This window comes from Lepeophtheirus salmonis, chromosome 5 (genome assembly GCF_016086655.4).
Source record: "Lepeophtheirus salmonis chromosome 5, UVic_Lsal_1.4, whole genome shotgun sequence".
NCBI classification, from domain to species: Eukaryota; Metazoa; Arthropoda; class Copepoda; order Siphonostomatoida; family Caligidae; genus Lepeophtheirus; species Lepeophtheirus salmonis.
In genome coordinates, this window is record NC_052135.2 from 73,000,954 (window position 1) to 73,024,499 (window position 23,546).

Below are 23,546 nucleotides of genomic sequence, written 5' to 3' on the forward strand. Positions count from 1 at the left end.
ACACCATTTCTTGGAGCTTATGAACCGTAGCTAATCTTTAAGTGATAAAAAAGTAATATTTATTGAGTATGTATTATTGGAAAACCTAATGATCATACCCAAGTCTTTAAGTATAGAAACTAGTGGCAAACAAACTCGTTGCGAACCATCCAAATCTACTAACCCCGTTGTTGTGACCATTTAAGCAGTTGTTGTTTTCTTTGCCTTTTTATGAGTTTTCTGAACACCATTGCTTGGTTTTTTTTTAAATAAGAAGCTCCATCCGTAATAAACACCTTCAAGCGAGTAGCATTAAAGTTGGTTCCAATTTTTTTGAACATAGAGGATTAGCAATGAATAAGGGTCTATTACATACAATAAGCATCTTTGTGGGATCAGAGTTAAAGTCTGACTTGATGTATTCATCACTAACTTGATTTTTTAGATGAATATTCATGCTCTTGATATGATGATAATGAGTGGCGTGTAATTCTATACAGGGGACTAAAGGCACATTTATATCTACAAATCCGACAAACCATCTGTTTCTCATCCGGTAAGTAATTCCCAAATTCCTGGGCCTCCATTTCCAGAAATCCAGACAGAAGGAAACGTTATTTTAGGCATTTTATTCAGTTCTCTATCGACTATCAGCATCTAATATTATATTAATATTGAATAATAAAGGCGGGGATAGATAACGTTCTTGATAGAGATAAATGTTTATTATTTTAATCAATGACACCATAAGTATTTCTCCCCTTCTCCTCGTACGTTTTTGTATCCTTACCAAAATTATCAACCTTGATAATAAAACATTACAGATGTTATATCTAGATAATGGTTTTTCGTAAGAGAGCAAGGAGTAGGCGGAAGCAAAAATATTGTTCATCTCAATTAAGACTCTTCTTAATATCAATGTTACTAGAACAAGGTTAGGCAACAAGAAAATGGCTGAGCATGCACTGCAAATTTATGAAATAAATATCTTTCTATTTCTGGTGATGTAATTGGGACAAGTCTTGGTTATTGATACTACATAAATTTAAAAAGTAAATACATCATAATATACAATATAATACCAAAAGTAAGTTTTTAAATTTAATAAAATATCAAAACACTAAGGATCAAAATGATGAGCACAAATTCTGACTTCATCAGTAATGAATTTGTTTTCTCTTAGATAAGCCAAAATCTAAGCCTCTTCTCTAGCAAGGTATTTCAGGAATCGCTAGTATGAAACGCTTCTTGAGTTTTTACAAATAGCCACTGCACAGCCTCTTTTTGTTTTATTTACCTTATTAAATTAAAAATCTGAAAAATCAAAAATATTATAACATGTTATTTATCAGCATGTGTTACGTCTATATCTTAATAATTTATGAAATTATAGTTTTGCCATTATATTTAGTAAAATATTGCTTAAGAAGTATCGAGTAAGCACAAATTTTTACGTTTTAAATTTATGTAGTATTAATAATCAAGACTTGTCCTAATGACGTCACCAGAAAGACAGATATTTATTTAATAAATCTGCTGTGCATGCCCAGCCATTTTTTTATTGCCTAACCTTGTTTTAGTAACATTGGTTAATATCAGCTTCCTTTTATACGATTTTGGGGCGGAGAGAATGAATTACTACTCCCTACAACATATTAAATATTGCAAAATAAAGAAGAAATAGCACACGGCTTCAATTTTTAATTGGTAAACTTGGTATAATTGGTATAATGACTCATCAGTGATGAGTACTTTATTCTTAAAAAGGGCTCACTAATACAAGCAAACAAAACTCATTTTAACATACCAATTTTATATTTTATCAAAGTCTTAGCATATACGCAAATGAATTATCCACGGTTAAACAAGAGTGTAAAGGGTAAACTAATTCTAGCGATTAGAAAAGGAAAAACGGTTGATGCGTGTCCTCTTTTTTCTTTATTATTTAATAAGTCGTGGGTAAACTTCCTAGCGTTGTGTCAGCAATATGTCGTGTATTGCTATAATCCTTTAATTATTTACATGATTGAACATATAAACGGGATTACCAACAGAGAAGTAGATACCTTGCCTTGCCTTCCTGTATATGAGTCAATTTACAGATCCTACTGACGTACTTATAGTAAGATAAAATATATGAAACAGTATAATAATCTTTAAGAGTAAGACTTATGCACCATGCTCCGTCGTAGTTTATACGAAAACTGTACACTTTATTATACCTTTACATGATTATCTTGTATGCCATATATATATATATATACGTAATATAGGTACACATAGCAACAATATAATATCTACAAATATGAACTATATCAATATATAACAGCATAAGTATATATTAGAGCCTTGTTGCAAAAATTAAATAGATAATCTACTATGGAGTGTAGGAGAGAATCTTTATTGTCCCTGGAGTAGGTCTAGCTTCGACTGACTAGATATGACAAGAGCAACAACACAATTATAAAAATTGATACTTAAAAGAAAATAATGAGGAAGAAAATCCCACTTGGTAGAACATAGACATACATATACATATATGTATAAAAAAAGAGTGATCGATTGCAAACTCAGCATCACCCCTAAATCAACCATTACGAATTAAGCCGAAGTTGATTAAAGTGCCTGGTTGTACCAACATCATTGATGTGTACAGTCCATATGCAAGTTCCAACTTTCTTCACAGTTACGACCAGGATCCATTTAGGTTGTCGTTGCATGTAGCTACTACACCAAACCTCCATTTTCTCAGACAACTCTGGCACTAACCTTCTATGGCTAGTCGTCAGTAGTCCATAAAAGTGCATGCAGATGGGGCAAGAAAATAATAATCCTGCTGGGGGTCTTGCAGTACGTAAATAGTAATTCATCCAAGGAGAGGTGAGGATTCTTCTTTTCCAAAGACTTGACAATCCGAACAGCTCACTCGGCCTGACAATTCGGCTGAGGATGGTACGAGGCGAAAAGGACACATTCACTCCCCATTCAGACAATTTCGACTTGAAAAGTTCAATGGAGAACTGAGGACCATTGTTTGAATGCACCATTACGGGAACCCAATCCTTGTAAACCATGTTTGCAAATGATGAAGGGTTGCACGCATAGTTTTACTAGGAATCGAAGCATCTTTGACCCTTCTTTTTGAACCAGCATTCATTAGGATTAGGAGATTTTCCTGGTCAACCTTGGAAAAGTCAACAAGAATCCTTTCTCACCTTCTTGCAGGGGCAAATGGAGTAAATTGAGAAGAGGGAGCAGATACGTTTTCTTGGCACTACCCAATTGAATCTTGGACTAATAAAACATTTATCTCTTATCGATACGTGAGCAACATGTTTCTGTAATTCCGTGCAAAAATGTTTAAAATACTTCATTGACTCCTTCACCTCTGCAATTATCAACAGCTCATGGATCCTCCATTAAAGTTCTTGGGGAACTAAAATTGAAAGTGTATATTTGTAAATACAAACGGACATATTGCTAGACTTTCATCGTGGCAGACGTGCCCCTACCGATCATTGGGTTAGACTTTCTCAGAAACTATCAGTTTACAATAGACTGTGGAAAAGGGTTAATTAAAGATTATCAGACTAGGCTTAGTGCCATTGGAAGTCGAACTGAGAGACAAGAGTCACTCATTCCACATAAAAGTGGAAGTTTCTAACCCTTTTGTGTATCATCTCTTTAAAAAAATACCAGTTCTTCCGTACCCAAAGCAAATTTGTCGACCTACTGAAATTCCTATTGAAATTCACCATTCAATCTATACTGGAGATATGTAGTGCACCTTCCGCTGATAGAATGAGAAAGTTGTTCCCTAAAAATAAAAATCTACAAAGAAACTCTTGATAATCTATTAGAAGCAGGTATAACTACACCATCCAAGTCCCCATGGGTATCTCCTCTTCATGTTGTTCCGCAAAAGTAAATCGTAATTTGAAGAATGGTCGGAGATTATCGTAAATTAAATGCTGCCACTTCTCCCCATAGGTACGTCTTACTTATCATTCAAAATTTGATGGTCCTCCTTCACAGATCAAAAATATTTAGTAAGATCGACTTCAACCGAGCGTACAACAACATTCTTGTAAAAAAGAACATCGGTATAAGATAGTTTAACGACTCCATTTGGATTATACGAAATTTGCTTTATACATTTTGGCTTAAGGAACGCTGGGGCTACCTTTCAGCAGTTCATGAATGCGATATTTCGGGAGCTTGGATGTGTATATATTTATTTGGACGACATTCTTATTCATTCAAAATCAGTAAAAACTCATAAAAAACATCTGAGGGATGTTTTTGAAATCCTGAACTTCTACAACCTACGTTTTGTAACAAAGAAATTCTTCTTTTTCTATGTGGAGATTGATTTTTTAGGATTTATCTTATCATCCAATGGTATTCGGCCAACTAGCCCCAAGGTTGATGCAATTGATAATATATCTGTACCTTTACAACCTAGTGATCTCAGGTGATTTCTTGTAATGATTGGATATTAGAGGAATTTAATTTCTCAGTTTGCCAATTTAGTATTCCCAATGACAGGGATGATTTAAAACGCAGATGAAAAGAAGGATTTATTTTGGTCAGAGGAAGCTTGATCATCTTCCAATGATGTCAAGAAAGCTCTCAAAAAGGCTACATCTCACTCATTCTTAAGCTCTTATTTTATTTGTTTAACGATGCATCGAAATACGCTTTAGAAGCAGCTCTTCATCAACTTATTAACAGTCAACCTGTTCCAGTAGGATTCTATTACAAGAAACTTAGTGAGGCTCAAAGGAAGTATTCCAAACTATGATCGTTCATTGCTTGCTGCATACCTGAGTGTTTCACATTTTAAGCACATCATGGAATGTCAAGCAGTAACAATTTTCACAGACCACCGTACGTTGGTGGAAGCTTTTCGAAGCTCTAAGGAAACGACATCCCATTGACAACAAAGGCATCTAAGTGTCATGATTGGGTATGTGCAAGACACTCAATACATCAAGGGAAATCATAATGTGGTAGCCGATTAGCTTCCTCCTCAAGTACGTGGTGTTATAATGAATCCAACCGACCTGTTATCGTTGGCAAAGGCTCAAGAATCTGAAAAGAAGGCCGTGGCTGATAGTGAGATTGAATATCTAAATGATTCTAGTCATTTCAGGGAGATTGAGTTCGACAAAGACAAAAATCAATATGCGAGACATTCACGCAGGAGTGGCGTCCTCATGTTCCTAAGGATTTAAGGAGAGAAGTGTTCATTTTCACTCGATATCCTATCCTGGTTCGAAGGCTTCTGTTAAGAGTTATTAAATCAAGATATTTCTGGGCTCAAATGGATCAACAAATAAAAGAGTGGTTCACTCCATGTGCAGGTTGCTAGAAATCTAAAGTCAATAGGCACATCAAAGTTAATTTGAAATCATTTTACTCTGGAGGGGAGGCTTCAGACAGTAACATCTACATCGTAGGACTTCTACCTCCGTGCCTAGTTCCTGGACAGTCATCATCAGAGACGTTTCGATATTTGTTGACTTGTATCGATAGACCAACCAAATGGTTGAGTTCTGTTGATTTACATCGAAGCTAAGACGATCACGCATAGGCTTTTGAGAGCCTGGATCTTGCAATTTGGAGTTCCTTTATACGTAATTACGGACAGAGGAAGCCAATTCGAATCGGAGTTGTTCCAAAGGTTTTCCATACTGGTTGTGTTCCACAGGATTCGTACAACGGCATATCAACATCAAACTAATGGTATGTTGGAGAGGCAACATCGAACACTAACGACTGCAATTATGGCACGGTAGGAGGCTGTTTTTGCTTGGAAATCAATAAAAACCAAATTCAAATAATATATCTCCCTTCACCGTGGTTACTGGTACGGATATGATGGCTCCTCAATGTCTAATAAACACGTTGTTGGAAACGTCTGGTTATTTATCTTAGGATCATTTAACTGAATTGACGAAAATGTTTGATTATATAGATTTTCAAATAAAATCTGAGGGCTATGGTAATGAATCTAAGAAAATATTTATTCATTCGACCCTTAACGAAGCTGAATATGTATGGATTAGAGTGGATTGAGTCAGGAGGCCTCTAGACCACCATACATCGGTCCTGCCAAAGTAATATCTATTAATAGTTATGATCATGTTATGGAGTTTAAAATGGGAAGAAAGATACCCCCCCCCCCTATTGAAAGGCTGAAACCAGCAAATATAACAAAGACAGGTTTAGTGGAAGAAAGTATTCAGTATAAAATTGTGGACAAATAACGATTGTACCGAGAAAATATCCCAAAAGAAACGTTAGGTATAGGAAGGAAGATTATTATTATTATTATCATTAGTGATAAGTATGTTGTTATTTACCTTGTTTATTACATTATTATTGTTATTATTTCGTATACTCCTTAATTTAAAGTGGGAGTTATGTGGTGACGTCATTTTTTATCCCATTGAGAGGTTGTGGGGTATTGTGATTTATTTGATGTTTATGTAGGAAGGAAAAGAGTGCCAATTTGCATTTAATTAAAGAAAGTTGAATAGTAAAGACGTGTAGTTATTTATATACTAATTAACTCTACAGACCCAAAGGTTGGATTTTTACTCCCACCAAAGACAGTGATGAAACCCCAACGTCTGGACTCATGTCTAGTTGTTATGTATTTCATACTTCCTTTCTTGTTCTTAACTTCTTGTATATTCGTCTATGTATTATAAGTATAGTTGATAATATTGTAGAGAAAAACGCGTGCAAGGAGAAAGGGGGGAAAAAGACATATGGTATCATTGTTTAAAATACTGATGTGATTATCATCTGCCTGCTTTATTATGATTTTTGAGGGTATTACGAAAGTATTTATTAGCAAAATGTTTAATGAAGATATACTATGTATAATTGACTTAGACGTTTTTTATCCGTTACAGTAGATTTGAAAACGTCACACTCCATGAAATTGTAATTCATTATGAACCTTATTCTCATAATAATAGCTAATGAAACGACAAAGTAGAGTATTTGAAATATATTTGAAGCTCAAAGTTTAAAAAAGAAGGCTTTAATTAAATATAATCTACATACTAAAAAATAAACCATTAAACATTTAAATTAAATATACAAAATTAAACAATTAAAATCATATAACTATTAATAATAATAAATTATAAATACAGAATATTGAAATAATAGATTGATCCAGATAATTTTTTCTTGTTCTAACATCGGAATTCAGTTAAATATGTCATAACTTTAGGTTGCAATACAAAAGCGAGACGTGGAGTTTAATCAAAAAGATAATCACCCCTCTTCTTCATGTGGAAGTTGCTATATACAATTGTGCACAGGATAGATATATCTCTACCGATGAGATCTAACTAATTATTAATAATAAAGTAAATGTCAAAATCATAAAATTAGACAATAAATATATTAATAAAAAAATGTTAGAAATAAGTTCATCGTAAAGATTTAGAGCAAAAGCTAATTATGTAGTAATGTCCAGCGATATTACTCCCTATTAAGAGCATCAAAAAAGATTTCCCCCCGTTATTTAGGTATGCTTATATAACAACATACTATTATCATGAAGGATATACACAATTGTTAATTATAATGCAACACCCAATGTAACTACCCTCGTTGTTGTGACCATTTAAACAGTTGTTTTTGCCTTTTATGAGTTTTCTGAACACCATTTCTTGGAGCCCATCAACCATAGCTAAGCCTTTAGTGATAAAAAGTAATATTTACTGACTATGTAATATTGGAAAACCTAATTATCATACCCAAGTCTTAAAGCGAAGTAAGTAGTCTCAGACAAACTAGTTGCAAACCATCCAAAGCTACTACCCCCATTTAAGCAGTTGTTTTTGCACTTTACTGAGTTGTGTATCATAATTCTTGATATGTTTAGCTAAAATAGAATCATATTTTATGGTTAGATTTAAAAAAAATTGAATACTTACTGTGAGATAGTACAAAATTCAGAGTTCCATTTCGATATTCGTAAATACTTTTTACTGATAACTTGATCGTCATTTGGTGTGGATGACTCAAAACATTTTTATATGTATTTCTATAAATGACATCAGTAACAAGTAACAACATCCTCCATTAATTTAATGATGGTTCCTCGGGAAGGGATATGTTTACCCTTGTATTTCTCCATAAATTTTTTGAACGTAGATGATTAGCAATGGATAAGGGTATATTACATGCAGTAAGCATCGTTGTGAGATCAAAGTTAAAGTCTGACTTGATGTATTCATCGAAAAATTGATTTTATAGATGAATATCCATGCTCTTGATATGAGATGAGGATGATGAGTGGCGTATAATTCTAGACAGGGGACTAAAGGCACATTTATATCGACAAATCCGACAAACCCTCTGTTTCTCATCCGGTAAGTATTTTCCAAATTCCTAGGCCTCCATTTTCAGAAATCCAGACAGAAGGCGACGTTATTTTAGGTATTTTATTCAGTTCTCTATTGACTATCCCCATCTAATATTATTATATTAATATTGAATAATAAAGGCGGGAATGATAACGTTCATGATTGATAGAAGAAGATGTATATTATTTAATCAATGATGCCATAAGTATTTCTTCTCTTCTCCTCGCACGCTTTTCTATTCTTACCAAAATTATCACCCTTAATTATAAGTACTGTGTTTTACGTATTATAAATAGTCTCGTATTGTGTAAATAAATTAGAGTATAGTTAGAATACACATGATCTTATAAACAGTGTAGTCTTATTCCTCCACGCCATTTTATCTTCTCCTTTGTCTCTCGGTCATCCTGGATCTCTCCACCTTATAAATAAGTTTGTGTCTCTCCCTCGTCAAGACGCAACACTAGTCTAGGCCATATATCTTGGAAGAATATTGACACTAGCTCCCAAATCCAACAGGAAAGATATAGGTTTATCACTCATGTGGATACGTGCGAAAGGACTTGCAGTGTGACCCGTAGTGATCAACTCCACTACATTTATGACAGGTTTTCCCAACAGCAGGAGAGAGAGAGTTTCGAAGGACGTAGGATGTACCACAAAACTTGCACATACCATTACTCAACAGAAATTTAGATGAATTTTCACCTTGCTTCTTCCTTAAAGTGCGGCTTGTACCCTTTGGACTTTTGTACTATGACATTTTTCTTGGGTCCACTATTTGGAGTGAGTATCTGTTGATTCAAGAGCTCGTCCCAGCTTGATGACTTCATCTAATTTGCAAAGTTTCTTCTCAAACACAAGTTGGTTTAACTTTGCAGTAGCAGTGTTCCTCAGGATTTCCCCCACAATTACGTCATCTTAGACGAAAACATTGCAGAGAGCAGCTGAGTTTACAGGAGTGGGATTGCCCTCGCAGACGCGACACTCAATTGTCAAATGGTTCATTCGGGGGCTGCTTCAACATGTTGATTCGGAATCTTTCAATTAGGATGGACTCGGATGGACAGAAGACATCATTCATAGAACCAAAGAGGGCTTTGTATAACTCATCGTATTCAATTGCCGACACCTTCAGGGTCATTCTCCGATTTCGGACTTCAGGTCCCGCACAGTGTAGGGGCAGAGGAGCTTTGCAGTCTGTGGGTAGTTCATGGAACAGAGAGGATTAATTTACGAATAAGTCATTATTAGCAGGGTTGCATCCACAGGACTCCATATATTCCTTTGTTCAGGGAGATGAGTTCTGCTTTCTTCTTGCTACGAAACTGCTCTTACTGCATCGCTCAATAACTTTATCAGTAGCTTGTGGTATGTTATCAAAATTAGATCATTGTATAATTGAGTGAAGTATTTTCTCTGTTCTAAGCTTCATGCTTCTGCAAGCATTTCATGGTGATGCATTTACAATGTTTTTGGAATCGGAAGTATCTGGAACCTTCTTTAGACCAATCCGTTTTCATACGTGTTCATCTATGAGGGTCAAAGATTTTCATTCCTTTATGTATTGCTTCTATTTTTATTTATTTTTAGATTTGTTAAGTGTGCCTTTGAGTTCCTCATCCTATTTGAACTTCTTTTTGGGTATGTATAAAAGTTTATATTGGGTTTATAAAAAAAATGAAGAGAGTGGCTGGTTTTACTGTGGCTAAGAACCGCTTATAATCCTTTTCAGATGTCTATATTTTGAGTCTGAGCCTTAGGTTTTGTATTTTGTGGATTGTTACCAAGTGTTGTCTTTCAATAGGAGGGGGTTTACTGTTTTGATACCATTGATTGATTAAGTGCTCGACACGAATTAATATTACTTCGCCAGTGTTTGCCTCACAAGAACTTTGATTACTCTTTTTGATTTTTCTGTCGAGTTGCCAACATTCTAAGCAAGTGTTTCGTGGCTTTTTGTTTCGCCTTCTTGGTCCTCGTGAGAACAGGTTGAATTTGTTGTCACATTTTGGGCATATTGACGACTCCGATTCTGGCTCTCGCTCATGACTATGATTCTTAAAGGAAGAAATGACAGCTTCGTTTCCAAAACCCCTTAGGACTTCTTCAGCCCTTTTTCTGTTTTCTAAGAAGGCTATCAAGTCCGACAAGGGCCATGAATGGATAACGTTATTACTGTTGATTTATTGATTGCAAGACTGTTTTCATCCATACCATTGAGACTGAATTGAAGTGCTTGACGTAGTAATCAATCGTTTTCGATCACCAGAATTAAGACACAAGAAAATTACTTTACTTAATATTTTCGAATTAATTAGGATAGAGTGTTGCTATTCTGTTCAGATCATGAGCGAGAAAAGTGACATGAAATGTTATTAAAAAATGTTGCTTAAGGCTTCTGACTACTTTTATACAATAAGCTGCACCATCGATAATGAAAACCTTTATTCTCTCATCACAGAAATCGGAACCAAACATGTTGTTAAGACTTTTGACTTCAATACTTGTAATTATTATATTCTCAGCCTTCTTAACATCTTCCAAATATATTAAATAAGTGCAATACAGCAATATGCATACAGAGGACCAATCAACACTACCGCTATTTATTGTAGTTTCGTCACAGACAAGAAGATTATCATTTCCTACAACCCAGCCAACACATAACGTAATATTAACGTTAGAATATGGTTAAATAAAGGTTGGTTAGAACTTTACAAGAAACTAACGTTAAACTTACGTTGACTCATGGTTATTAATATAACGAATAGATTTGTTATTTTAATAACCATTAGACAACTGAATAATAACTTAGACCGATCATACTTAAGTTATTATGATGTCGTTTCAAGTTTATGAAAATAACGAAACAACCAAGTTATTATAACTTTGTATTAGGATTATTAAAGTATCGGATCCAAATGTATGATTATCTGTTTGGGTGAAAGATCGAGGAAAAATTATTCAAATGACTTTTTTCTACACTAATTGAGGAAAAAAACTATCAGTTTTTAGTCATTCCGTTTATTGAAATCAATATTACTCCAAGAAAAGGGCAAAAATGTCCGAAATAAAACTCTTTATGAAACACTCATAATGTAGGATTAATTCGTCTTTGATAATTATCACAGTTAATTCTTTAGCAGATTTAAATAATTGTAGCTAATATTTAATTCTAATAATTATCAAAATAAACTTCAATTATCGTAATTGGCACCCACCCCCACCCCGGGTTGTTAGTTTATGAATATATATATGTAACGGGCAATGTGGAAAATCAGGCAATGTTTGTGTGTGTGCAGGATAGCTTAAACGGGTTAAACCTCTTTCGAGGCAAACATGCCTATTTCCTTCGACCTTCAGTATTAGGCTCCTTGTTGTTTGAGTGGTTAGTGTCGCTCTTATTCAAAAAAAAAAAAAAAAAATCTACAACTATATTAATAAACTAAATTATTATTTTAAGTTAATTTTTTACGAATTTTCCAGCAATGAGTCAGGAGTGGTTAGGCAGACAAGCCTACAGCAAGAAGTGGAAGGGGGTTCGTCAAGAGATGGAATCTGTGCGAAATGGATTGAGAGAAGAAATGCAACAAGAAAACAATGTACCCAACGTTGAACAGCTTGAACCGAAACAACAAGAATTTATCAGAATTCGGGACTCTAACAATGAGGATTCCTTATTGTTATTGTCAAATACTGAGCCTGAGAATAGGATGACAATTAGAATACCATTAAATAAAAGTGTTTGTTCTGAGATTATTGAAGATATAAATACTATTGAGTTCTCACATGATTCTTCTGTTGAGGATAGTGAAGTGCAAAACTTACTCAAAACCTTTTTACATCAATGGGCTATGAAGCACTTTATTAAACACTCGGCACTTGATTATCTTCTTGTTATTTCTTATTCATATTTTATATTAATATATATATATGTTATTCATAAATATGTTTTAAATGCTATTCATTTATGAATACATAAGTTATTATTATTTCAGTATTGTTATTATATGTATGTACTTGTATATGATGTTAATATTTTTAATTTAATAGAATAGAATATTGTTGTACGTAATATTATGTGCATTAGAAAGCGTTTTCATTACCATAAGGTAATTAAGGAGTTGAACACAACCATTTAACAAATAAGTGATAACGTTAGATCAACGTTAATTGAAAGCTGTTTTTAACCAACAAACAACTATGAGATAACGTTCGAAAGTAGTTTTTAACCATTAGATAACGTTAATACAACACTTAGACAACTTTCCTGCACAACCATGGAGTAACCAAAATTAACGTGTACACGACGTTCAGACAACATAAGGTTTACGTTAATATAACGTTATATCAACGCTAAATTGTTGCGTAGGAAGTTCTTTCTTAATATTTGACAACAATACTTTACTTTGGGACTCTGTTGACTTTGTAATGGTGTAGTGTGAAGGAATGACTTTGCCAGTATAAAGTTTTATGGTTTTGACAAGATTTGGATGACTATAAATATGGAGAAGGATATTGCAGAAGACATGCATATTTTTCATATCAGACATAAAATTATAAGCATCAGGACTTGATTCAATTATATTCTTAGAATAAAGCTTCAAATTTTTCTCGTCAAAATGGTATTTCTTATACTGCTGAAATTCGATTGGGTCTTGGATCCCAAAACCACAAAGCCCACATGACAAAAATCTACAAGTCTTACCATAAATATAGACTTTTTCTCTTCATTGTCGGCGAAAAAGGAATTAAAAATATATTTATATAATGAAATTTAATGTTTTTTAATGTTAAAAAATAAAATATAATTGTTATATATATTTGTTCTTCTTACATGTATAATAGTTTATTAAAAAAATGTTAGAATTCTTCTTAAGAAAAGTAAGTAATATTGGAATTGTAGGTACAATGTGTTTTAGAATAAATACACTTAAAAAATTACATATAATATACAAAATATATTTTATACAATGGAAATATCAATAAATTTTATCCTACATTGATGAAGACTCCAAGCTTTAAAATTAACATAAGTTTTATTTTTAAATTCGACATCATTTAACTTAATTTTTAATCAAATTTCGGTAATATCCATCACAATTATAAAAAATTATCGAAAATAGTACCTCCTTTGTATAGAACCTGGGATTATAATTTAGCCGTTCCCCCGAACACAAAAGAGGGAGGACTAATCCAATAGAAGAATTCCTTGCAGAATCGTTGCAGGAATAGAAGAAATAATCTGATCACTTGAATCTCTGGAAAACACTATCCAATCATTTGCAATAGGAGAATTAATTAATGATATTGAGTAGAGTGCGAAGATCATTGACCGCTATAAGAAAAAGGGTTAAAAAATAGGATACCCTTGCTTGCATTTGTGTATACAAATACAAAGGGGGATTTAAAATATTCAAATATTACAAAATATTCATATTACAAGAGGATTAATTCATAAATCATATACATAAAAATGTTGGGGGGAAAATCAAATAAATTTTTCCCTCTGCAATTAAATAAATTATGAAGTTTAGCTTGATAGATGGCGCAGCATACTCTGTCATTATTCGAGGGAAAGATTCGTCAAATCCGATACTGTTAGAAAAATATCAAATATGAGTTTGAATAATTTTGAAGACTCGACTAATAATGATAGCAGTAGCTCAGGGCTTCTCTGCTTGCTTTGTGGATGTAGGATGGCGTCTAAAAGACTCCGTCGTCATATTCGTGAGCGTCACAATGTAACTGAACCAGGGATATTTGACCTCTTGTTGCATGGAGATGACTCAAAGTTACAAACATTACGGAAATACCGATGCAAGACCTGCGGGTTTTTTAATCAAAATGAAGCGTTTGTTCTGAGTCCTCATCGCAGCCATACGTCTAAAGAAGGAGGATACGGAAGTGAAGTCCTTTGCCTGGTTCCTGTCTTGAAGCGCATTTCTCAGCCCTCTCCACTCTATGAGTGTGGTGAACAAGTTATTGTGAAGCGCGAATTCTTTCTATGGTGGCCCGCAATTGTTTTGCAAAGACCAGGTCATCTAGATGATCTCAAGTCGCATTACGATCCTATCAAACGTAGATATCACGTCGGTTACTTTTCTAACAAATCAATGCTCCGAGAGTGGGTTCCGGAAAGTGATATTCTACCTTTTTCTAGCATTGGTAGTAAATCCAAATTTAATTGTAGAGATTATACAGCTGCCTTGTCGTTGGCGGATCATTGTGAAACGTGGAGTAACGAGGAAAGAAGACTAAAATTTTGTTTTACGTCGAAATCATGAAGTTTTAAATTTGTTGAGCTAATAATTATTATTAAATGTTTCTAAATCAGGTCAAGTATTATGTCCACATATATGTAGTTAAGTTTAATTTATCGTTACTTGTACATTTTTACAAATAGGAATAAATTATTATGAATATTATGCACTAATCTTGTACAAACACAGTTTTAAATATTATGTGTATGTATTTAGAATATGTTTCCTAGTTTAGGTTTAGGGAATAAAATTGTTCTCATTATTAGAGCAAGTGGTGGAATTTGAGAGGAAACTGCTCTGTAGTTTACATCACTTAGAATTAAATTATCCCTAGTTGCAAGGCGCTAAGAAGAGCTTGAAAGAGTCTAAGGAATGCAAACCTAGGGGGGGCTTAATTTGTCTTTTATACAGTCCAAGATTTATCCTCCAATGAAACTTGTTTGCTTGTATTGATGAACATTTAATCACTATGGAGGTACGGCAGTATTTTTATTATAAACTCACGATTTCTTGATAAAAAACCATAGTTAGTAGCTTGCTTAACTTATAATTATGTATTGTTAAATGCATTTAATCCTTTGTACCAAAAGAAGAAAGATCATCTTTAAGAAAAGAGAAAAATTGTTTGTTTACATCAGAGATGTTGTGTTCAATGAGTAAGAATTAGGATGATGATGTTTGATTTTTTAAATTTGTGAATGAAGACAAAAAAATAACTTTTCTCTCCTCATAGCTATGGAGATTGGGGCTACAGTTACAAATGACTGTTGAACTTCTGCATAATTCCAAATAGTGTTGAAAACACTTTCAAAATATGAAGAAGACAATGCTGAACACAAATATAACTTATTTTTTCCTTCAAACATTTCATTAATCCCCATGTACATGTCCTTTGAAAATTTGATGTAATATTGTTTACATATCCTTGTACTGTTAGTGATATTTATAGGTAATTTTCTGATAAACCAATGCTCCGAGGCCGAGTTCCCGACAGGGATATTCTACCTTTTTCTAGAGTCCGTAGTAAGTTAGAATTTAATTATAGAGATTTTAAAACTGACTTCCCTTGTCTAACCAATTTACATTTGTTATATTAATTTTCTAAGCAAATACATTTAACTGACATAAATTGAAGTGAACACCACACTTCTTTCTGCGACAGTTTATGGATTGGAGCTTCTTTAAATTTTTCAGGGTATATTTCTGAGAGGAAATGTTTGTACTTTCAGATTCAGTGTACCCATAGCTGAAGATTTCTTTCTTTTGTTTTTAGATTTCAAGTTGTATTAATAAGTTGGTAGTGTTTTTTCCTTCTTATACAGTTATAAATTATTGTAAGATATTGGTATTTGACAAGGTTAATAGAAATATATATTTAAGGTCATATCATCTACAGCTATTGCACCGACAGATATATATACTTGTTATTCTCTCATTAGTCATAATTTAAAATATTTATTTTTTATAAAATAGCCCTTAATGTTTTTTTTTTTATCTTTATTAAAGAATTTATTTTTTTTAAATAAATATAAAGTATACATATAATTAAATGTGGCCAATTATCAAGAAATGTGTTGCACAATTTCATGCATACTTGCACTTTAAAAGTGCTACCCCGAACATTGTTCCTCCTTCCTCTGTTAGTCTCTTTCGAGAAAGTTTTGCAAACATCTTAACGCGAACTTGGTAATATTTTCTAATAATTTTTGTCTTAATATTATGACAATCGGGTAGGGATATATTTTTTATTTCTTTTTCATATATATCTTGCAGGATTTTTGTTATATTTTTTAAATCATTAATTTTTTTAGTTTTAACAAAGTTGCAAAATTGCTTCGCAGCTGCAATGAATATACTTTCGTAGATCTCCTTGATACAGCGGCATAAAGATTGGTCGGTATAATCTTTTAGATAAAGGAGTTTTGAATACGGACCACTATCATTAGTGTTCAAAATAACAAAACTAAGACCATCCGAACAAATAGACTGATATGTCTTAATTTGGTTTAAAATATAGCCAATCTTCATCACGGCATTGTTAGCAACCTTCGCTACATCTACCTTTTGGGATTTATCACTTCTTTGAACTTTCACAATTTAACTGCTTTGATCCTTATCCTTTCATATACACTTATGTTCTAAAAAATCAAATTTTGTAAAGTAATAACACGTCTTTTCTTGTGCTAACAATCATGTGCTAAATGCCTGGATAATCACATCCATGGCATACAGTAGTAGACATCTTCGAGCAATCCTTCAAACCTATAACTCTATAACGGAGGTGGTGCCTCATTTCTTTCAATTTAACGGACTCATCTCTGTAATGATCTTAGAATTTTCTTGCCTGGAGTTTCAATCTTGATTAAACGTAACCTATCTTCCTCGTGCTCGGCCTATCCAATTTCATCGATTAAAAATAATATCCTTTTCTAAATAGATGAAATTAAGACAGACGTGTGGCTAAAATATCCTAATGAAATTCGGAAGAACGATGGGTAGACACTGAGTTATATATCCGAATGATTCGGGGAAAAATCCCGTAATCATCCATATTATAACCTGACGCTTATTATAATTTCTCGGTAATTATTGGCTGAGATGAAATCGTTCGAGTATCTAATTCAATATTATAGGCATTTCTTAGCTTATAAATTTTCAGGAATTGCCGAAAAAGGAGGTTGTCTTCTCTTGATCTGAAAAAAGATGAGTGAGTTTTCAAAAAATGCAATCTGCATAGCTAAGTAACTTACCTGGTCTAATTCATTATTATCCGTTTCTACCGTTGCGTTATACTCGATACCTCACCCATTGGTATGGGGCTGTTCTAGCCCAGTTAGAGAATATTGTAGACCGCCAAGTTGCGTTTGCTTCAAGAAATTACATGCGCATGCTCTTTCCCGTGTATCCGTAAGAAATCCTCTGTGTCTAGATCATACTACGAAGATGTTGCAATGTAGAGCTACCTTAAGCTTGTGCTCTATGAATATGTTTTTCTTCTCTGATCTATAGAACGATTATGATCATTGAAGCGGAGTTATTAGTGAAGGCTATTGGATCTGGTATTAGTAAATGGCACGTATCCAGAGAAAGGACAGTTCATCCCTCAAGAACATATTGGTATTTTGGGGTATTTTAAGTTGATTTGCATTAATCTTTACGTTGTAAAGATGAAGGCTATCGTAAGATAAAGTGTTGTTGGTTGTCACAATCCAAAAAACTTGCATTGTCGTGCAGAAGATGCCAGGAGAATAGAGTTAACACTGCAAGGGAATTGGGAAAGAGTTAATAGCGATGATAGAATGAGTCATTATTAAAGATTATTTAGTACTCATGGATAATGGATCCAAGTTCATCTCCAACAAATCCACGGCCCTCAAGCCGCTTTATTCCCGCTATGGGTTATTAATTGTGTTCATTTGTACAATGGTCCACAGTTGGTGAGTGAAGCCTTCAAGTCGCAGATGTTGTAACGGCGAGTCCTTTTCATTTTCTTCTCCATCTTTTCCTCAATTAAATGGTTCTTTCAACACACCCATTTAAAGTGATTATGCTGAAAGATGAGCTCGCAATCTTAAGGTATTCGTGTTATTACGACGTCGCTAGAAGAAATAGGAGAATTCATCTTCACCTATTGGGCGAGCTTATACTGGAATGGAGTAAGGCGCCCGTTTAACTGTTGACGACCCACCCACTCCCTCCTGCTCAGCTCACAAATAATAGTTTGTGCAATGTGGGGCTGCTTGTTCGCATATGTGCTGTGACGTCTGTTAAAGTATTAAATAAAATAATAAAAATTTAAATCCTTCGATCAACGTTTGAATTTTCATTGACAATCTTTGAATGAGATTGAAAGTTCCGAGATTTATTCTTCGTATTATCTGTACTAAGATCGTTTATCATCATTTCATCCAGATATTGTGTTGCCCTCTGCTAGGCCTATTCTGCTTATGAATCTGGAATACGAATCTCTAGATCACTTCCTTCTTTCCCCAGGAGAAATACACTCAAAAGTGCCTTGCTATGGCAAAGCTAAAGCATTCAAGAGTTTGCTCACTCCACTTTCAGAACGTGGATTTCCTTTATGTAGTCATCCATGGACGAAGGGAGTTTTAAAACTACAAAAGCAGGAGAAAAAACTTGACTTGTCATCCCTTATTTTCAAATCTACTAAAATATCTCTCGACTCAAACACGGAAACCTCAAAGATTCACTTCCAAAGCAACGACATCTACAAGGAGATCACGTGAAAATGAAACTATCATTGATTAAACTATTAATTATTATCCTTTGATTCAAAGGATTTCTGCAAAGTTGTCAATGAAACTCACTTACTCAGTTTCACTGCCTCTCAGAAGTTTGTCTGTTATTTTGACTGGTTATTTTGAAGGATGACTTATAAAATACTCACTTATGACTCCTAAACAATAACTCAGCCCTTTTATCAAAAAATATTCATATGTCTATAAAATTGTATATAATGAAGTTTATTTAACTTATGAAAAATGGACTAGTTCAGGACTGTAAAAAAAATCGTGAGCATTCCATATCCTTATAATTCCATGATCTTACTTATTTTCATCACATTCACGGGTTCTTGGTGAAATTTCATAGTGGTATATAAATATCTCAATCACAATGATATGGTATTCAAATAATTGAAATGTCTATAAGATTATGTCGAATATTATATTACATATTTGCATAAGATTTGTGAAAGAAATCAGGTGTCTCTAAAGAAAGAGATTTTCCATCGTTATTAATGGTTCATAATTTATCAATTTCAAATTTGTGAGTATCTATCTGATGTTTCCATACCTTTGAGATAATAACTTTCAACTATTTATTTATTTCAGAAACATTTATTCTGTTATTATGAAGAACGATCTTAATATACGAAGGATTTAAGCTTGACCTGTCTATATAGTCGTGAAAAAAATCTCAAATTCTTCAATTTTAGAGGTATCATGGACGTCGACCATCTCTAGATCTTTTTAAATTTCATAAACACTATCTGAATAATAATAATTATTGTCGTAATTGTTGATTTCGTCGTTATGAAAAAATTCAATCATCATAAACGATGTTATTCAGTTTCTTCCGTCTGTATGGTGGGGAAAGGAATCGCACATACAGTTCACCATTTGGGCCTTACAAATTTGTTAGTATATCGACGTTTCTATGTAAACTATTTTATTCTACAAACGGGTTTTCCCCGTTTCATTGAATTATAATGACCATGGACGAAGGGATTCAGCTTCATCTATCTACATTATGGTAGTAGAATTATCATGCTCTACTTATTTGGTAGTAATTTAGATGTCTATGATCTCCGAGCCTGTTCGAGTTACATCAGTACTCTATAAAATAATGACAATTATCGTCGTATTGGATTAACTTAATCATGATGGAAAAAGGGATTATGCATAACTTATCAATATTGTCCCAGATGGAATTGAATACTCAACATTTTTAGTAATTGTCTGTTATTTGACTAGATTCTTTTGAAGGATGACTTATCGAATACTTTCTAATATCTCCTAAAAAATAACTTTTATCAGCTCTTCTATTAAAAAATATTGATATGTCTATAAAATTGTATATGAGGAAGTTTATTTAATTTATGAACAATGGACAAATGAAATGGACTGCGAAAAAAGTCGTAAAATTCTTTGATTTTATATTTGTTCACCACTTTCATGGATTCTGGATGAAATATTAAAAATGGGTATATAAATATCTAAATCACAATGAGTGGTATTCAAATATTTGAAATGTTTATAAGTTTATGTCTCATTTAATATATTACATTTATGCAGAAGATTTGTGAACTACATCAGGCGTCTCCAAAGAAGGAGGGATCGTTATTAATGGTTCGTAATTTCAAATCTGTTAGTATGTATCGACGTTTTCATACCTTTGAAATAATAACTTTCAACTATTTATTCATTTCAGAAACGTTTATTTTGTAATAACGAAGAACAATCTTAATGTAGGAATGAATTCAGCTTGACCTATCTATATGGTTGTGAAACGAATCTCACATTCTACATGTTTAGAGATATCATGGACATTGATCATTCCCAGACCTTTATAAATTTCATCAACACTATCTGAATAATGATAATTCATGTCGTTATGAAATAATTTAATCACCATCGACGATGTGATTCAGTTTCTTCCGCCTATATAGTTGGGAAAGGAATCTCATCTTCTTCAATGTAAAGTATTTTATTCTAGAAACGTTTTTTTTCTCGTTGTAATGAAGTATAATTACCATGGACGAAGGGATTCATCTTCACCTATCGATGTGGTGGGAATAGGAATCTCATACTCTACTTATATAGAGTTATCTTAGATGTCACTCATTTGCGAGCTTGTCCAAGTTACATCAACACTCTCTGAATGACAATTCTCGTCGTACTGGTCGTATTGGACGATGGGATTAAACATAATTCATCTATACGGTCATATTTTGAATTGCATATTCTACATTTTTAATAATGTCCTAGATGTCTATCATCTCCGGATCTGCCAAAACTATCAACATTATTTCAATGAAGACAACTCTTATATTACTGACAAAAGGGATTAAGCAGGTTACATTTATATGTTCGTAGATTGAATCACATATTCTACATATTTAATGATATAGTTGATGTTGATCATCTCCAGACCTGTCATGGATATATGTATCTTATATTCTGGTTATATTCAATTTAGATTTAATGTTGTTATTATTTGAATGTTTTTTCTCTTGGAAGTTTTATTATTTCTATTTCATTTTGAAATTTATCCATTTCTTTGGACCTATTTTATTATTTAACTAATAATTAACCATATGTTTATATTTTGATTTATTAATTGTCCAAATATTTAATGCATAATCTTACATTATAAATGCTTATTTTTTTAAATTTTAACTTCTCTAATTTTTTATTCTTATTACAGAAGGCTAAATTTTTATACTAATGTAACATTATTACAATTATTTGCATAATTTAATTACGTTTATCTAAATAATACTTTTAAAAACGATTTCTATGCAATATAAGTTTTATGTGGTATTTCTCAATAAGAATATTTTGTATTTTATAATTAATTAAAATTTAAATCGGTATATGAAAAATAATTTTTTTAAAACAATATAATTTTGAGGTACTACGATTTTTGAAAGACTATTTCATTTTTACAAACGTTATATCGAAGAAATAGTTTTCTTTTTACCTTCTATATCTAAAATGTTGTACTGAATTTCTTACTCTGATCAGCTAATATATATCTCTACATCAAGTATATTTTGTTTGCTGGAGTAATCTTGTAAATAACATATTTAGAACAATATTACTGTTTTTTTATCAAACTAAATCTGGAGCTTAGTTCCTTATCTTTCATTCTGTACAATTACGTTTTATTTCATAAGTTAATAAATCGATTTGATTTTTTGCAAATCACGAGAAAAGCGGGCCTGGGGTAGATTGTGACAATTTGTCATCGTAGAGTATGATTACGAATAATATAAAGGTACTACCAATCTTTTTTTATAAAGCTTCAGCTCTAATGTTTTTATTGATTAATGATTTAAAGTATCGAAACATTAGATATATTATTTTTTAAATTGATATCCGATCAACTTCTCTCAGTTTGAAGGATTTTCAGTAGATAAATACTATATAATAAATATAAGTCAATGAAAGATAAATTAATATTGATTTATCTAATATACATAAATTATTCCAAGACTGGTCATAATCATAACTAACTCATAAACTCTGTCGTTTCCTTCTTTTAATAGACTTTATTGAGTCCTTGTTCGAAAGTGAACATGATATATTATGACAGAAAGTAAATTTAGATAAATATCTATATAACAAGCATATAATGAAATTAAAACGAAAAAGTTGACTATCCTGTTCGGTCAGCAATAAATTCTAGACTTATGAGAGACATCTCATTAAAATCAAGACATAAATGTCTTAAAGACAATCAAAGAAAAATTATCAATAAATAAAGATGAATTGATAGAAATTAAACAATATAGTTATTGTTGCCAAATTGACCCTGAATTTATAACAACTGAATATAGTTGTCCCATAGTCTATTAAACTATACTATGACCATTGTAAAACCAAACCCATTTCACATATAGAAAATAATATTTGAACTAAAAATTAACTCCATATGGTGAAGGTGAATCAATGTTTAATTTTAACAATTTATAGAAATGACCTTTCAGTATAATTGGGTTGAATGTCAGATACAAACAAGGTCAACATCAATCATAGCTATTAAAAATATAAAAAGGATGATAAACAACTCTGGCATCTCCTATTCCCCATCTAATACATAATAATGAAACAATTATTTATGTACATTTTTTAGCTACTTTCAAAAAATAACGTTGGTGGCGCTTAAGTTTTAATATTGATTTTCACGCAACTTCTTAAACAATTTTTTTCCCCCTTGAAATGTGCATTCATATTATGGAGTTGATATTTTTTACATGTTGTAACTTGTACACTAAAGCCAACCTACAATGATTTTTTTTCAAAATTGAGTATGAGCACAATTGTATTATTCGACAAATTATATTAACAAACTATTTTTATTAACCCTGTGGAGTTGCTGCAAATTGCACTTAATGTAGCAAAAATTAATCGTTACAACTAAAAAATTATAGTTAACACCGAAGTATTCTTTCAAATATTTTTTTTGTATCAGAAGGGAATGTTTCTCTTATAAAATTATTGTTTGTCTATTGATTATCTAGACTTAGAGGTTGTGCTAAACATGATTTACTAATGAGTGACGATAATTATACTACACATGGCAACCAAAAATTAAGATGAAGATTTAGATGCTAGACCTCCTCCCCTCATAAAATAATTTTTAACTTTTGAATGTAATT

The 23,546-nt window shown here is 32.6% G+C and overlaps 1 protein-coding gene and 2 long non-coding RNA genes across 4 annotated transcripts in view; 1 reads left to right on the forward strand and 2 right to left on the reverse strand.

Moving 5' to 3' along the window:
* The window catches only part of LOC121117624 (uncharacterized), a 306,996-nt gene that overhangs the window by 153,604 nt on the left and 129,846 nt on the right, over nucleotides 1-23,546 (reverse strand). The window lies entirely within an intron of this gene.
* Nucleotides 7,016-8,069, reverse strand: LOC139905306 (uncharacterized). The gene is made up of 3 exons (XR_011779954.1): nucleotides 7,944-8,069; nucleotides 7,764-7,891; nucleotides 7,016-7,702 (listed from the first exon to the last, which is right to left on the reverse strand). It is a non-coding gene; the product is annotated as an uncharacterized lncRNA (long non-coding RNA).
* On the forward strand, nucleotides 18,359-21,802 carry LOC121118688 (uncharacterized). Of its 2 annotated transcripts, none has more exons than XR_011780398.1 (3): nucleotides 18,359-19,429; nucleotides 19,495-20,537; nucleotides 20,594-21,802. It is a non-coding gene; the product is annotated as an uncharacterized lncRNA (long non-coding RNA). The 2 variants fall into 2 exon arrangements; XR_011780397.1 differs by having other exon boundaries at nucleotides 19,495-20,511.